Here is a 12,077-nt window from a genome sequence, read left to right as displayed (position 1 = left end):
TATTTGAATCCACAAGTAGCTACGAGCAACTTTGTCCTGGCTTGCATGAAAGTCGGAAAATGTCAAAAAGAAAAAGATGGTGGCTTTTTCATATCTGTTCTTTTATTTTTAGTTCGTTGGCTCTTCTGTCCATTGTCCTCCTGCCTGGCTCTTGACCTGTGACTGTCTGAACGCACACATTAGACTTTCAGGCGGGGGATTTGTCCTGAGCCTCTGTGGAAGACCCACCCACCCCCATAAATAACTGCTCTAGAAACACATGAATGCAAAACTAAACCACAGCTTAAAGAGGAGCTCCAACTCAGTGCCATACTAATGTAAACGAAGTAATACTAAGACATGTTCTTATGGATTTGTCTTACCTTGAGATATGTAATTGGATTTCAGGATTAACTTCCTCATTCAATGTACTGGTGATTCTTTGCCTGGTCAGTACCTGGGTGGGAGACCTCCAGCGAACAATTAAGCTTGCTGCTGGAAGTGGTGTTAAGAGACTCTTAGGATCTTCCAGAGGTGTCTGTCCAATAGCACTAGTTGCCTTAGAGCTGGCTCAAACATTGCTCAAGAGTCTACCTTTCACAGATGCGCAAAGATGAATGATGGGGGTGCACGCTTCAAGGAGCCTTCCAACTGTAGGGACCGATTAGAGACGATCCGTAGCATGTGTTCGTTTCCATATACGCCCCGTGTCTCAACGGTAGGACAGAGAAAAATACTGCCTCGACACGTAACAGCGTTATATTAAACCGCAGGACTTGAGGGCTGTTTTGTTTGAATGTTCAAGGCATTGGTAAGAGCGTAGGTCAAGGGCCATTGGTGCATCTCCTGTAACTGGAGTAAAAATGCTATTCAAACTGCAGTGACTAAAATCGTCGTCCACATGTCTCCGTTGTTGATTGCTTTCAGTCTAAGAACGTTCTGTTTTCATGTCCGAACGGGGAGACTTTATCATTCCAACTTGAAGCCACCCTTAAATCCTCTGAGGTGTGTGTGTGTGTGTGTGTGTGCTTGCACGTATGGCGTAAAAGGTTTCTTAAACGGAGAGCGAACTTGAAAAAAGTTGCCTCCGCTGCCGCCGCCGCCTCGCACTCCCTGTTCGATTGTAGCAAGAAGGCAGCGGCCGCGGTGCTCGCTGTAGTCGTGGCCGAGTGGGGTTAAGGTGACGGACTTGAAATCCGTTGGGGTCTCCCCGCGCAGGTTCAAATCCTGCCGACTACGGCGTCCTTTGCATTTGGTTGCGTGCGTGCGTGTAAAAGGACCAGCGCCGTTTCGTTTTCGCTGGGACCTTTAACACTCTAAATCGCCTGGACCCACAGCCTGTGAAATCGATTCTTCAGCACCCACGAAGGACGCTTTGCCGCTGGACACAGATAACGATGCTTTTCTGCAACGAGCTTTCCAGCTGAATTTTCTCGGCAGCTCCGTACTGAACCTGTTCTCCATTGCAACATAGCGGAGGCTCGTCACGTCTATAGCAAGGCTGTGTAGGACCGCATACGCCACAGTGACTTGTACACAGACCACATGAAAGGCAAGCAAAATACACTTTTAAAATTCCAAAGACTCACAAGGTCAGAGAAACAGCGATGACCTGAACAGATCTGTTACAGAAGTCTAGGTTGACCTTTTTAGAGCTGTAATTGCATTTTTGTTTAATAGAAGATCAAATCTACTCGCATGTACCAGCACCTTACAGTTTATTGATGTTAATTCTGTTTAAGTAATAAGATTGCTAACGATGTTGGACTTTAGCCGGTGTTTTTTAGAACAAATTGCTTACACTTCTGTAAGGAATACGCAGTACGTGCCTTTGTCAGTCATTGCTCACCATACCTGTAACTTTCTTATCTAACTCACTTCCTCAAATGGTGAAGGTCCACAAACATAAATGAAAAAAAAACCCTTGTTGTAGATGAGGTGCACAAAAAAGCAGCCCCTGATAGTGTATAACACATTTATACTATTGCAGAGACACATGTAACATATATATACTGTATATATGAAACAGAAATAGAAACAGAAACAGGAATCGCTTACTCACCTGGAGAATCTCTGTAGGAATATCTAGCATTTATCAATGGAAATAAAAGCTGCTTTAATACAGTGCATGTTCAAACTCAAACCCTCAGCTGCTGTTCTTGTTTGTTTTGGGACAAATTGCAACTGAGCATCGCATGAGCCGTTACGTACCCTTATCTGTTAGGGAATTTCAAGGGAGGAGTTAGGTCAGAATGGGTAGGCTGCAAAACAACAAGTAAAGATTTATTCCAAGATGAAACGTTGTGGCGGTTTTCTTATCTTTTCAGCATGGACTAAACTTTTACGTGTTCCTTATATGCTATATATGTATATATTAGCACCAATGTCGTTCTTAAAAACTAACATGAAATTGTCAGGGACATTCAGCTATATACAAAGACGAGACAGACAAAGTAATAATTCTGTATTAACGTGGCCTACATATTGACGCAATGATCAAACTGACTGACATGTTCTGATTCAGATCCCCTGCAGTTCATGCCAATTAGAACAATAGCAATGCTGAGTCCTCCCCACCCTACTGAGCACAAATTCAGCTGCTCTCCAGTTCTGTTCTGCATGTTTTTTCATTGCAATTGAGCTCGGAGCTGGAGATGATCTCCATACAGTTCTGTGTTCACCAGCCCGCACTTGCGTGCTAATTTACGGGTTGTGGCAAATGCTTTTCTATAGTTCATATACATGACGGCAACCTGTTACCTAGGAACCTGAGAGGTTTAAAAGCCTCACGAGCCAGGCAGGACTCGAACCTACAATCTTCTGATCCGAAGTCAGACGCGTTATCCATTACGCCACTGGCCCATAGAACATGCGCTTGCACTCCACCACAGAGAGCTCTACACTGCTACTAGTAGTACACTTCCCCATCTAAATTTTCACAGCAAGAAACTTGTGTTTCCTACTATTTTTGTCAGGTTTAAAATATCATCTCCTTAAAACAGAAAAAGTGTTGATGTGTTGTGCTGAAATTCCGATTGATTTTGAATTCAAAGAAAAAAGGTTTTCTTCCAAAACACCATGAAATTGTCACATCTTGCAGACAATAGGTGTATTCCATGTTGAAAAGAGAAGAAAGAAAACCATGGAGCCTTTTACAGGTGTGAGGCTTCTTCAGGTGTGAGAAGACCTCACAGTCGAAACGCTGTGTTTCCGTTCTTCTCTTTTCAGCATGCAATAAACCTAGTACTTGTTCCTTTGCAGCCGAGGCATGCTGACGTAGCTACCCAGCTGAACATCTTGCAGACTCTACAGTACTTCTCTCCTGTAGAAGTAAAGCAGGGCTTGCTGGGTGAGCTTTTGCTCCGGTAAATTAGGTCACGTGTCATGTTAAATCACTTCTTCTAAACACAACATTTGCTGGTGCTAGCTTTCCCCATGAAAAGAGACATTTCCCTTACAGTACATGACATATCGTTTTTATTCTATCAATAAGTATAGAAATTAAACAAAAGAAAAAATGGTGTCGCCAAAGAATGCACAGCTCTGTCGCCTTGGGGAGGTGTCAAGGGCATTGAGCTCCTTGGACATGAAAAGTGCCCGATAAATGCCATTTCTCATCATTTCTCTTGGCGTCAGTTCTGCTATTAAATGGGACGGAGGCAACGGGCTCAGAGAGCAGGTTAAGTGCACACCGAACGCAGATGTGTCCAAGTGTCTGTAAAAGCGCGGTGCTCCGCTGGCGCTGTTCCCTAGTGGCTTAAAGTGCCCGCCTAGTAAGCAGGCGATCCTGGGTCTGAATACCAGCGGTGCCTCTCTCCGTGTCTTGTTGTGCCGAATGTCTCATTTCAGACAAACATGTACAGCTTGGTTCAGTTTAATGCAAGAATTCATTTCCTTTCTGGAATAACTTGTTTTTGAAGAAATCCATACAGCTTGTGAAAGATGAAATCCATTTCTTGGTTGTCAGTGGAAAAAGATTGCCGGCTGCAAGAAGCGCAAGTGATTGTTTTCTTTGACCATAAACCTGCAAATGTAGGGTGCACAAAAGACTGTCAGACTCTGTGGTGCTGAAAAGTTGGTGGTTCAAGCCCCTCCAGTATGCGTGTCTCAGTTTTTCCAATGTAAACATCATCACCATCGCTAAAGAAGATGGTGCAGAAGGCTCCACAGTCGAAACGTTGTGCTTCTTTTCTTCTCTTTTCAGCATGGAGTAAACCTTTGCTTTATCCTTTGCAGCCTAAGCATGCTGACGCAGCTACCTTTCTCTTAACACGCCTCAATCATTATTCACCAAAACGATCAGCAGAATAAGTCGCCTTTGTGGTGATGTCACTCCTCTGCTTCACAAATGTCCTTAGTGACGGACCATTTCTTTCTGCCATTTTTCCGGAGCGGTTATTGATTGCTCCATCATTTCCCTCATACTTTCCATCCCTAGATTGAAAAAAAAAAAACAGAAACAGGCTGACAGGACGACAATCAAATTGCAAAAACTCATCAAAGCACTCGATAGAGTATTTGAATCCACAAGTAGCTACGAGCAACTTTGTCCTGGCTTGCATGAAAGTCGGAAAATGTCAAAAAGAAAAAAATGGTGGCTTTTTCATATCTGTTCTTTTATTTTTAGTTCGTTGGCTCATCTGTCCATTGTCCTCCTGCCTGGCTCTTGACCTGTGACTGTTTGAACGCACACAGTAGACTTTCATGCAGGGGATTTGTCCTGAGCCTCTGTGAAGGACCCACCCACCCCCATAAATAACTGCTCTAGAAACACATGAATGCAAAACTAAACCACAGCTTAAAGAGGAGCTTGTCATGACCGCCAGGCAGTTAAGACCAACTCTTAAGCAATCTAAACAGCACCAGCAGAGGGTGATTATTAACAAACGCCGCCGCACGAGTTAACCCACCTGCACACACTCCACCGTGGGGTACGCAGTGCTATTTTTACCATCTTTACTTGCTTCCCGCTGGTATTGAGTCTACTCCTTGAGAGCTCTACCTGGCGTTTTTTCCATTACCTCGTTTATTCTGGATATTGGACTCCCCTTCTGCCTTTTCGACTTTGGACCTCGCCTCTCACCTCGGACTGTTTGCCACCAGTGTTCTCCCTGGATTACGACTTACCTTACGCCTCTTGACCACGAAACAAAGCAAAGCAGAGCAAAACAAAATGAACAAACGAAAAGCCTCACGTCCCGCATTTGCGTGTAACGCCGTTACGTGCCCAAGCGGTATTGTACTTCATCTTAGCACTGCACCCCGGGGCGTACGGTATATGGGAACGAGCACACGCCACAAATCGTCTCGAATCACTCCCTACAGCTGTAAGGCACCTTGAAGCGTGCACCCCCAACATTTTTCTTTGCGCATCTGTGAAAGGTAAACTCTTGAGCAAACTCTGAACCAGCTCTAAGGAAACTAATCCGATTAGACGTTACTTTGACTCATCCTTTAAGGGAACCTTGTTAATTGGAGAAATCAATGATTTCGAATGAATTCTGTATGCGTTAAAAGACAGCTATACACAGAAAACACGCAGGACACTGCTCATGATGTTTCCCGAGCCGAAACACAGTGCGTTTTTCCAAGCCATTTGACAAAGCCCACCCACTGAAAACTGCAGCAGATCGTGTAAAGACGTTCAACTTTGTAACTACTGCACGCACAGGAAGCAGAATAAATTCCTCTTTTCAAACTGTCAAAGGTTTGCTTTGCGAACACTGCAGGACATTGCACAATCTCTTTTGAATGGGGACAAACGATTTCTTATGGGGCACAGTAAGTACAGACGTTTAAAAAGCTCCACTCATGCCGACGATGCAGCATGAAGAAGCGCAACCTAACGTTTGCATTCCTAGCAAATTCCTTTTATTTTTTGATAAATAAAGACAGTCTTGTTTAACAAACAACACACACAACATTTTACATTGTCAATTCAATTCAAATCAATGTATTTCTATATAGCGCCTTTCACAACAAGGTTACGTGCTGTCTCTTTGAGGCAGATGTTTAAATCCTCTGAGTTAAGTGCTGAAGTTATAGTAGTCCTATCAGTATTGTTGCCTCCGATCAACAGATCCTCATTTTTCTCAGAGTTGAGTAACAAAAAGTTTTCACACATCCAAGTATTTCCTTCCTTAATGCATTTAACTAAACTAATAATAGAAGAGTTGTCGTTTGGTGTAAACAAAATGTTTATTTGAGTGTCATCAGCATATGAATGAAAGTTCATATTATTTTTTCATATTATCCTACCTAGCAGCAGCATGTAGAGAGAGAGAGCAATATTGGTCCCAGCACTGATCTTCTGGTACCCCAAATTGAATTGGTGACATTGATGAAGCAGTACAATTATTAGATATTTGAACATAATGAAAACGATGAGTAAAATGTGAAGTAAACCACTGAAGGACGGTACCAGATAAGCCAACCTCAAACTCAAGCCTGTGTAACAAAACAGAGAGGTCAACCGTGTCAAAGGCAGCTCTAAGATCTAGAAGCAAAGCACAAGCACTGTTGCATTCCCTGCATCAGTAGCTAAGAGAATATCATTTACGACTCTTGTTAATGCAGTTTCAGAAACCAGACTAAAATTTCTCAAGTATATTATTTGAATCCAGATATGATTGACGTTGGGCAACAACTATTCTCCCAAGACTTTTAGATTGAAATGGGACCTTTGAGACAGGCCTGTAGTTGTTAAGAACTTGTTGATCCAAATTTGACTTCTTAAGAGCGGTCTAACAACCGCTACCTTAAATTGATCAGGTACAACGCCTGACGCAAGCGATGCATTCATCATACTAATTATAGGTCCTGCCAGTCCTTCGAGGGAATCTTTGACTAGCTGAGTGGGGATGGGATCTAGCGAACAGGTGGTTGACTTTGTCTTACGTCTGTGTTTATGAGTCCACCATAAGAAGAAATCTGAACAGGAGTGGTGATCATGCGAGGTCACCATGGAGGAAACCACTGCTCTCCCCCCAAAAAAAACCACCACTGCCCCTCTCAAGTTTGCTAAAGACCACATGGATGTTCCACAGCAACTCCTGGAACAATGTTCTGTGGACAGACATGACAAAAGTTGAACTTGTTGGTAAATGTGCACAACGTTATGTTTGGAGATAACAAAACACTGCATACCAACTCCAAAACCTCATCCCACCTGGGAAGCATAGCGGAGGCTGTACGGCTTGCAATCATCGAGGGACCGATGAATTCCAAGATGTATCAGGAAATTCTACAGCAGAATGTCAGGGTGTCTGCCTGTGATCTAAAACTCGAAAGACGCTGGGTCATGCAGCATGACAAAAACAAAGGAGTACATCAACAACAGAGTGGCTGAAACAATAGAAATTCCGTATTTTGGGATGGCCGAGTAAGAGTCCTGACCCCAATCCCATTGAAGTGCTGTGGCGTGATCTGAAGCAGGCCGTTCAGTGCAAGACATCTCCCAACTGTATGTGAGAGAAAAGCAGAGACGCTCACTGAGTAAGGTGGGGTTGCAGCTTTGCAAATCAAAAGGACATTTGTACGCTCAAAAAGGGACAGTAGCACCCCAGATGGGACTCGAACCCACAATCCCTGGCTTAGGAGGCCAGTGCCTTATCCATTAGGCCACTGGGGCACACTGGGTTGGGTCGATCACGCTGATGAAGAGCCAGTTTTTTTTTTCCTTTGCTTTTTCAAAGGGATCCCCAAAATTAGGAAAGTTAGGCAGCAGAAGGTTTACTGTGACCTGAGAAGGACCGGCATCCAATCACGGTGGTACACATACACACGCTCTCACTCATCTGAGCTACACGGCTACCAAGATGATCTCAGGTGCGCCGAGCTGGTACGGAACATATTGAACTGATCGACGGCGAATTGTCTCTCAGACAGGCTTTTCACCTCTGAGCTCCCTGACTGACAGTAATCAGCTAGGTAGTGAAACAGTCAGCTGCTTCTAAGCCTTAAACAGCTGCATCTCGGCGCTTCCACAGAGAGATGATTTGAAAGCCAAACATCGCCCATTGGGAACACCTTACTATCACTAGTTTAAGAGACTCTTAAGGTCTTGCAGAGGTGCCTGTCTAATAGCATGCGCTTTGCAAGCTATAGGTGTTTAGGCTGAGGCAGAATGCCTGTTAACAAAATGTTTTTCTAAAGGGGCCTCGCACTCTTTTCCAAGCAATGGTCACCATCCCCACCGAGTGTCACAATGTAGTCATGTCCTAGGACATCACCTGTTAGTCTCCATTTGTCTGCCACCAACACTTTAGGTTAAGGGGTCACAACCGCACCCCAAAGACCAGAGGAGCCGTTGGCGTTCTGGCGGCGCAGATTGGGCTGAAGGTGGGGCGCTTGAATCTCGCTGTTGGAGGCCGTCTGAAACTGACCCAAGCCTTTCCCTTGAATTAAATGTAAATAAGAAATGAACCCCAGATGCTCATGGAATCAATCACGTGTTTCCTTTGAGCCGTTTCAGAGACTGCTCCAGAGTTTACCTTGCACAGATGCGCAAAGATTAATGATGGGGGTGCACGCTTCCAGGCGTCTTACAACTGTAGGGACTGATTAGAGACAATTCGTAGCTTGTGCTCATTTCCCTCTGTAACGCTTACGGCCGACAGGCACTGTGTAAGAGCCGGCGTACAAGAGCGGGTGACGTCACCGCCCTTCCCTGTGATAGCAGGACCACAGCTACTGGGCTGTGGAGCGATCTCTCTTTAGCTCACGGGGCTAGGTCGCTGCAGAGAGACGCGGAAGTCCCGGGTTTGAGCCTCCAGTCGGGATGGGGCCGACCAGATGCGGCAAGGGCGCCCGCCTGAGCCCCCGTTGCGTTACATCTCTATTCCCCTTGTTGCAGTGGTAAGATGACGTAAATTCCTGCTTCGACACGTAACGGGATTATAATCAAGTGCAGGAGCTGAGGGCTTTAGTTTTGTTTCGTTTTCCATGGCGTTCGTAAGCGCGCAAATCAAAGGCAATTCCTGCGTCTAACACGAATGTAAATGCTTTTGAAAGTGCAGTGTGGTGCAGCTTGTAAAATCCTTGTCCACATTTTTGGTTTGTTGATGTTTTTTCTGTCTGCCAAAGTTGCATTTTGACATCCGGACTGGGGGACTTTATCATTTGAACGTGAAGCCAGCCTTAAACCCTCTGAGGCGTGTCTGTCTGCCGGCACAAATCTTGTGAAAGGTATTTTTTTTAACGGAGAGCAACTTTAAAAAGGTTTCCGCAGCCACCTCGCAGTCCGTGTTAGATTATAGGAGGAATGCGGCGGTGGTGGGCTCGCTTTTGTCGTGGTCGAGTGGTTAAGGCGATGGGCTCGAAATGCGTTGGGGCTTCCCCGCGCAGGTTCGAAACCTGCCGACTCCGGCGTCTGCCGCACGTCGCCTTGTGCCTGCGCGGCAGAAGTGAAGTGCCGCTTCTCCTTTCCTGGTACTATAACAACGCGAAATCACTTGGACCCGCCGCCATGGGAAGCAATTCTTCAGATAACCACACATTTTGCGTTCGCACCTCTGGTGCTCTACTTATGCCTTTGAAAACCTAATGAATAAAGCTGAAAGAACCGACACGATATGTAGGTGCTGGTAAAGCACGCAGTAAAGAACTGTTAACAGCAAGGGTTTCAGTGGGTTAACTGAGGAGAAGGCGTGATCGCTAATTGTTGACTTTTTATTTGGTGTTAGAAACACTCTTACTGTGCATGACGTGCAACAAATGTAGCCACAGAAATTGCATCACGCTTTCATGTATGCTATTGCAGACACCAACGTTGCCTAGATAGAAAACCGAAAAAGCCGTGGGTTTGCTTGCTGGTCTGAAGGATCTCTCTTCGAATCTCTATCATTTGTCAATGGAAGTAAAAGGCGCTGCAATCTCATACGTTCAGAATCAAACCCGCAGCTGTTGTTCGACTTTTTTTTCTTGACTAATTACAACTGAGTGTCGCATGAGCAGTTACATAAACTTGTCTGGTATATTTGAACACAAATGCCGTTCTTCAATTAAAACTAACAGTACATTGTCAGGGACATTCAGTTCTATACAAACAAGAGACAGACAAGAGAATATTTCTACCGTTCATGTGGACTACGTGTTGACTTACTGATCGGAATAATTGAAAAGTTCGGGCTCATAGCCGATGCAGTGCGTGCTAATTAGAACAGCAACGCTAAGCTCTCAGCACCGTACTGAGCCCAGGTGTTTTTCTAAAGCTGTCAGGTGCAGTTCATTTACATGAAGGAAATATCTTACTGGGTACGATTACAATGCAGTAAGTAGCACAGACTACTTAGGGAGTAGCCCGATGTGTTTAAAAACGACCCGAGCCAGGCAGGAGTCGAACCTGCAATCTCCTGATCCGTAGTCAGACGCGTTATTCATTGCGCCACTGGCCCTGGTGTGACACTGCAGGACTGTAACCCAGTGAGATGAGCACTGCACCTAGTAAAATATTACCCCCGGTCCATTCTTTTCCAAAAGTGAGAAACACCTGTTTTCTACATTTTGTCTGTTTTAAAACCATATCTCTTTAAACCAAACCAAGAGTTTGTCTTTTGCACTGATATTCTGATTCATTTCGATTTCAAAGAAAAAAAAAACATTATCTTCCAAAGCATCATAAAATTGTCCATTCTTCCAGACTCTACTTCTCTCTTGTAGTAGTACAGCAGACCTTTCCAGGTGAGCAGATCACAGAGTCCGAAATATGCTTCCTCCATCAAGCAAAGTACCTGAACATGACTCTGTCTTCATAAAAGCGCCCCTGTAATAAAGAAATTAAATCCGAAATCAAGAGGGCAGTTGCCTACTGAAGTTCAAGAAGTCATCAATTTTAACCCAGCAACACATTAAAGGCTGCATCTATACAAGTACGATTCTAGAAATGCTCACCAGATTACGTTTTAAGAAGGAACTGTACCTCAGGTTCCGCCGAGATCTTAACTCGGATGGCAGGATTCAGAGTCCGGAGTGTGGACTGATGGCGCACGGAGGGTCCATATACTGTGGATCCCTCAGTGATCTTCCGCGTGTTCAAACCGCCAGCGTGTGACTCCCCTGTCCCTGTGACCTCATTGCTCTGCTCTCGCCTCTGTGCAGCTGAGCCCGACTCATGGTAAAGTGGAAAAAAATATGCCCTCATCGTGGGATTTACTCTGGATCGAGGATAGATGTCACTTTTTTATCGTTGAACAGGATGTATGTGATGTGGCGACTAGGTTCAATATTGTATCCTTTTAAAAGATTAAGGACTGGGGTGAGCGTGATTTACCACCCTTTCAGCTAAGAACCCGACATGAGCACCGTTTAAGCTGCATAGACTCGGTCGTTTAACTCTTCTCCATTAGCAGGGTTAAGGTTAAAGAAAAAAAACATTGCTGACTTCTTTTTTTTTGCCAGCCGCTAGCGCTGATTAGCAATGTTTGTATTTCATGTTTTGCAAGTTCCATCCATTTTAAGAAAAACAAGTCGCGTTAAAGACAGGAAATGAATACTTGCATTTAATTAAGTCTAGCCGTAGGCGGTTGTCTGTAAGGACCAGTTCTGTTCGAGAAGACAGAACAAAGAAGGCACCACTGGGATTCGGACTCAGGATCTCCTGTTTAAGAGACAAGCGCTTTAACCAACTAAGCAACGGCGCCCCGGTAGTGTTGTCCTTTTGCAGCCACTTGGACACACCACTCAGACACATCTGCATTCGGTGTGTGCTCCGCCTGCTCGCTGAGCAAGTTGCCACCTTTACATACAATAGCAACATCGACACCAAGAGAAAGGATGACAAATGGCTTTTATCTGGAACTTTTCATGTCCAAGGAGCTCAATGTGCTTTCTGTGTACAACAGGGCCACTGAACTCCACAATGGCCACTGAACCACAGCAGTGGCTTGCTGGCTTGACATCTCCCAAGGAAAATGTTGAAATTGCATGTGGAACAGGAAAAGGACCCTTGAGTACGAGGGAAAAAAAAGAAAAAGATCATCTGGAGCGCGCCAACCCATGTCTGGACAGCCCAGTTTCATCGACGAGGTGGCCGAGTGGTTAAGGCGATGGACTGCTAATCCATTGTGCTCTGCACGCATGGGTTCGAATCCCATCCTCGT

The 12,077-nt window shown here is 44.9% G+C and overlaps 4 non-coding genes across 4 annotated transcripts; 1 reads left to right on the top strand and 3 right to left on the bottom strand.

Annotated features, from left to right (window-relative positions):
- The first annotated feature begins 1,134 nt into the window (after nucleotides 1–1,134).
- Nucleotides 1,135–1,218, top strand: trnas-uga (transfer RNA serine (anticodon UGA)). Its single transcript has one exon. It is a non-coding gene; the product is annotated as a tRNA-Ser (tRNA).
- A 1,550-nt stretch (nucleotides 1,219–2,768) lies between these two features.
- trnar-ucg (transfer RNA arginine (anticodon UCG)) lies at nucleotides 2,769–2,841 on the bottom strand. The gene has a single exon. It is a non-coding gene; the product is annotated as a tRNA-Arg (tRNA).
- A 4,695-nt stretch (nucleotides 2,842–7,536) lies between these two features.
- On the bottom strand, nucleotides 7,537–7,609 carry trnar-ccu (transfer RNA arginine (anticodon CCU)). The gene has a single exon. It is a non-coding gene; the product is annotated as a tRNA-Arg (tRNA).
- A 2,691-nt stretch (nucleotides 7,610–10,300) lies between these two features.
- trnar-acg (transfer RNA arginine (anticodon ACG)) lies at nucleotides 10,301–10,373 on the bottom strand. Its single transcript has one exon. It is a non-coding gene; the product is annotated as a tRNA-Arg (tRNA).
- Between the last annotated feature and the right edge of the window lie 1,704 nt (nucleotides 10,374–12,077).

The sequence above is a fragment of the Lepisosteus oculatus genome, unplaced genomic scaffold (genome assembly GCF_040954835.1).
Source record: "Lepisosteus oculatus isolate fLepOcu1 unplaced genomic scaffold, fLepOcu1.hap2 HAP2_SCAFFOLD_722, whole genome shotgun sequence".
In the NCBI taxonomy this organism is placed as follows: domain Eukaryota; kingdom Metazoa; phylum Chordata; class Actinopteri; order Semionotiformes; family Lepisosteidae; genus Lepisosteus; species Lepisosteus oculatus.
The sequence above is the reverse complement of the archived record's forward strand: the minus strand, read 5'-3'. Positions and strand labels throughout refer to the sequence as shown.